Raw genomic sequence first — 5,227 nt, 5'->3', positions numbered from 1 at the left:
ATGACTCCAGGAAGGCTTCTCCCGGAAGCCCCCCAGGACAGCATGGGCCTGTGACCCCCTGGCTTAGGACTTCTAGCCTTCCAGAATAGTGAGGCCATACCTTTCTGTCATTTTAAACGACTTCCAGCAAACTGATATCTTCCTCCAACAAAACTCCCAACGAGGGGGGGGGGGGGGGGGGGAGGCCTAGCAAGCCACTTCTGTTTCCACCCCCTCAGTTTCCAGCACTGAGACCTAGAGACCGGGAGGGACTGGTGAGGCCAAATGGAGCACCTGGAGGCCCAGGTTTCCTCCTGAGCGTGTAATTTCACGTTAACCACCCCTACCTACATGTCCAATGATGCTTATAGCAACACTCTGTGTCCCCAATAATCGAAAATTTAATAAAAATCATAAGGCTACAGGGAGCTTATTAACTCATATTGTCTCCCTCCCCCTCACCCCCTCTGTATGTTCTCTGCCATCACGTGGCTATTCAGGGAGGACCACTGAGGGACGAGGGGTTACAAACCTCAAATCCTTGGACAGAGCGATGGACAGCTCACCATGTCCTTTCCCAGCCAGCCTCGGGGAACAAGCCACATCTCCCTGAGGCCCGGTCTCTTCTGCGGGCAGAATTGGACCTGAAGGAGGAGACAAGCCGCACCCTGGCGAGTTCAGTCTGTAATAAAAAGCAAATAAAACGCACAAAGGTGGGTTAACTTTTGGGGGATCTCTGAAGTTCATCGAGTTCCTCGGGAGCCCCCTGGTGGCTGATTCGGCACATGAACACTCTGACTTAGACCTCAGAGGAGACAGGGAGGCATTTACCGGAGGAACGCGGCAATCCAGAAGGTCCCCAGCGGGAAATGACTCGCCTGCCAACCTTGCTGGGCACTCAGACCGCCAAGTGCTTCCAGTTATGAGGCTAGAAACCCGGGCCTTTGGAAATAGCTTTGCAATTACTAACATAGCTTCCGGGAGTTCTTTTTTATAAGGGAAAAAAAAAATACCCTCCTCACGACTGCAATTTCATAAACAAAGTTGGGATAGAGAAGTTCGGTTTTGTTCTAGATTTTGTTTCAAAACATTATTCAACACAGAAGTTGAGGATTTACAGCCTGCGTGGACCTTACTAACTTGGATTCTAAAACAAACTAAAAAAGCATATAACATTTATGAGACGGATGGACATTTGAACACGGCCTGGTGTTTGATGATATTAAAGACATTCATTTTTTAATGTGATAATGGTATTGTGGTTGTTTTTTCAAAGACAAGTCCTTATCTGTTAGATGCATACTGAAGTATTTATGGACAAAATGACATAGAAATCTGGTATTTACCTCAAAATAACATTGGCAGGAAGTGGGGCCGAGGAAACAGGATTGGTGATGTAGTTATAATTTGCTAATGGGACCTCATTATACTCTTTCCTCCATTTTTGTATGTGCTTGAAGTTTGTCTAATAATAAAGTTAAACACATTTCTAAAGGCAGCAGGGCCAGCATAGAGTAAAGCATCCATTGATGGGCACCTCCTCTAATTCTTCCTAAATCCCGAAATCCACGTTCCATCTCCACATACCAGCCTGTGGGTGCACATAGGTCACATCAGTAGCACGGGATCCCTCCAGCACAGAGGGGAAGGCACTCTGCCCCCTTCAGTTCCTCCCAGTGGTTCGGGAGAGTCCAGGGATGTCTCGCTTGCCTTGTGGACCTGGGCCCTGCCATTTCCTTTCCTGTGGAGCCGGCTGTCCTCCCCCACACCTGCTTGTCATATTCCTCCTGGGCAGCCTTCAGGTTCTCCTTCTTTCCACCCCAGGCCTTCAGAGCGGAGGCCTCCAGGGCTCGGCCGTAGGAGAAGGTCATGGATCATGGCTTTAGCCGGGGGCACTTGCTGATTGCATTGAGGTTGATGGATGCCTCCTCCTCACTCTGACCTCCAGATAAGAAGGTGGTACAGGCATGGCCTGGGGTGACCATATTGGGCTTCAGCAAGGTGCCTTCCAGGTAGATGTGGTCACTCAGAGCCTTGTAGACAGCAGCCAGCACCTTTTCAGTTACATACTGACGCGCTTCAAGTCATGGTCCCCATCGGGGAGGATCTCAGGCTCCACGATGGGCACGATGCCATTCTGCTGGCAGATGCTGGCATAACGGGCCAGAACGTTGGCATTTTCCATGATGGCAGGGGCTGAGGGGGTGTGTTCCCCAATCTTCAGCACACAGTGCCACTTGGCAAAATCAGCTCCGTCTTTCTTGTACTGGGCACAGCGTTCAGACAGCCCATCCAGCCCTTGGGTAGTAGTCTCGCCATTTGTTCCTGCCAGGGATACCCACGCCCTTGTCTGACTTGATGCCCACAACACCACCCTTGGATTTGATAACTTGAGGGAAGGGACACTCATCATCTGTCTTCTGATAGAGTGTCTCATGGAAGAGGATGACACCCCCGATGCAGGGATTCACTCGGTCATCGGCAGTCAGCAGCAGCTGGCGGCAGAAGCGCGGTTCTCCTCGGTGTTCTCAGTGCCAGTGGATTGCAGTCGCTTGGCAATGCTCCCAGTGGATTCATCTGCAGCCAGGATGGCCTTGCCCGGAGCCGTGATGCAGCGAGCAATGTCACATAGCTCCTTCTTTTGCTCCGGGGTCAGCGCTGGGTATTGGTAGGGCATGGTGCCAACCAGTGCCTGGCACAGGAGGGACGGGTTTGGCGGTGTCGCGGCGGCGGGCGGCGGGCGGGCCGGGCGAGAGGCAGGAGGAGCGAATGCGGAGGTCGTCACTCTCTCTTACCTCTTCTGTGCACAGAACATTGATAAAGCAACAGCCATTAAAGCAATGGTTGTGCCCAGCCGGCTTGTTCAATGGTTGAGCATCGACTTATGAACCAGAGGTCAGGGTTCAATTCCCAGTCAAGGCACATGCCCAGATTGTGGGCTCCATCCCCACTAAGGGGTGTGCAGAGGCAGCCAATCAACGATTCTCTCTCATCATTGATGTTTCTGTCTCTCTCCACCTCTCCCTTACTCTCTGAAATCAATAAAAAATACATATTTAAAAAGCAATGGTTGTAATCCTTTGGAAGCATCTAAGTGTGGCAAACCTGCAGCACCTTTCCTGCTTTGGTGGGAGCAGTCAGTTCCTGTGCTCTGTTCCCTTTGATTTGAAGAAGTAGATGTGCAGACTCCAGAACACGAGCGGCATGTGTTCAGGCGACCACAAGAGGGCAGCACTTAGAGATCAGTGCAGGGCCCCATTGCCCTGTTGAAACTCACCCGAAGCTTAGAAAACTGTGGACTTGTTGAACTGTGAATTACAAGAGCCGAAGAGTATTCATGGTTTCCTCTTAAATGGCAAGACTACTGGGAAATTTCAAATGTCATGAGGACCAGAATAGGTTTCCACTTAATCCTTTGAGAAATAATAACTGTGATTTCTAATCTAATATATGTTCTTTTCAATGGAAACCAACTTACATCTTTGCAGTGATTTCTACAACCTTCCTTCTGAGGAACTTGAAATGAACCTTACGTTCCATTTATTTTTCAGTTGTTAAGATGAGGGCTGCCTGTCCGACTTGCCCTCAAAGTTCTTGCATCAGATAAATGCCTCCCCCACCCAAGCTGTGACTGAGGTCTCCTTGGAGGGAGCTGGCTTCCTGGGTCAGAGGTCGGCTGGGAGAACTGCTCAGCAAAGGCTGCTCTGGGGTCCCAGGACTTCTGCTCAAGGCCGACTGCGGGGAGTGCAGACATAGCACAAACCCAAGGACAGACGTGGAATCCACTTTGGGACTAGATGCCTGAGACTCAGTGCCCTCTGCACAGCGCTGCTAGCAGGCTGACTTCCACAGTCTCTGCTGGAAGCTCCCTGTGCCTACTTGGCTGTTGAACGGAGAGCCACAGCCTTGAGAGGAGCCCTCCTCAGAACCACAGGGAGACAGGAGTGCAGTGATTGGATGGCACTGGCTAGGGCAGAGTCTCGGAGTTTATCTAAGCCAGTCCTTCTCTCCAGTGTGGTGCCCTGACCAGCAGCAGCAGCAGCAGCAGCAGCAGCAGCGCCAGGAATTTGTTAGAAATGCAAATTCTCAGTTTCCACCCCAGACCTACAGCGGCAGGAACTGGAAGAGAGGCCCACCCTGTTTCTGAAGCCCTCAGGGAGTTCTGGTGCAGGCTCAAGTGTGAGAAGCATCATCGCATGGTTGCAAAGCCAGCTGACGCTTGCAGTGAATTATAGAGGAAATGAGAGCAAGACTGTAGAAGTAACAACAGAGAAGGAAACACTTTCCGAGCAAGCATAGAGTGAAAGAGCGTCCCCTTCCCTACCTGGTGTGTGAGAAAACCCTGGGCATTATCAGCAACTTAATACCAGTGATTTTCAACGGCCGTGCCCAAGATTTTTTAAACCTGCAATACCTGCCCTAGGCGCTGTGGCTCAGTGGGTAGAGCATTGGCCCGTAGATTGAAGGGTCTTGGGATTGATGTTAGTCATGGGCACATACCTCGTAGCTTGGTTGCAGGCTCGATCCACAGCTCCTGTGGGGGTGCGTGCAGGAGGTAATCAATTAATGTCTCTCTCACATCGATGTTTCTCTCTTTCTCTGTCTCTTCCCCTCCCTTCCACTCTCTTTTAATCAATGGAAAAAAATATCCTCATGTGAAGATTAACAACAACAACAACAAAAAAAACCCAACAAAACAAACAAACATACAATACCTGACTATTTAGTCAGGGACACTGACCTCTTCCCTTAGATTGTCAAATTTAAAAAAAAAAATGACAACAGCCAACACAATAGTTGCCCACTGTAAATGAGTCAACATTACACCTATTTTTTGTCATATCAGCAAAAAATGTATTTTTTGGCGTGCTTCAGAACTTTAGTAATTAGGGTAAGTTTGCCATGAAATGAAAAAGGTTGAAAATCGCTGATATAGAGCTTCTGGCCCCTGCGAGGTCAAGTCCATCCGGCTGACAGCTCCTGTGGCAGTGACCTTTTACTCAGCTGTGCTACTCCCCTCACTGCCTCCAGAGCGCAGAGAGAGACCGGAGGGCGGATGAAAATCCTCAAAGTCTACAAATACTAAAACCTTTCCAAACCCTGTGTACTCTTCGGAGAGAGATTCTTTTTATTGGATTTCAGATTATTGAAAGGTTATCTGTCCCCTGCTCCTAGAGGGATTAAAATAAAACAGAGGAGCCCCAACCCCCTGATGGGCCCTGCTCTGTGCATGACAGGGTACGGAGCC

At 49.8% G+C, this 5,227-nt stretch overlaps 1 pseudogene; it reads right to left on the bottom strand.

Annotated features, from left to right (window-relative positions):
* Positions 1-1,756: 1,756 nt before the first annotated feature.
* LOC102752375 lies at positions 1,757-2,760 on the bottom strand (annotated as a pseudogene).
* Between the last annotated feature and the right edge of the window lie 2,467 nt (positions 2,761-5,227).

Source organism: Myotis davidii, unplaced genomic scaffold (assembly GCF_000327345.1).
Source record: "Myotis davidii unplaced genomic scaffold, ASM32734v1 scaffold38, whole genome shotgun sequence".
Classification (NCBI taxonomy): Eukaryota; Metazoa; Chordata; class Mammalia; order Chiroptera; family Vespertilionidae; genus Myotis; species Myotis davidii.
The sequence above is the reverse complement of the archived record's forward strand: the minus strand, read 5'-3'. Positions and strand labels throughout refer to the sequence as shown.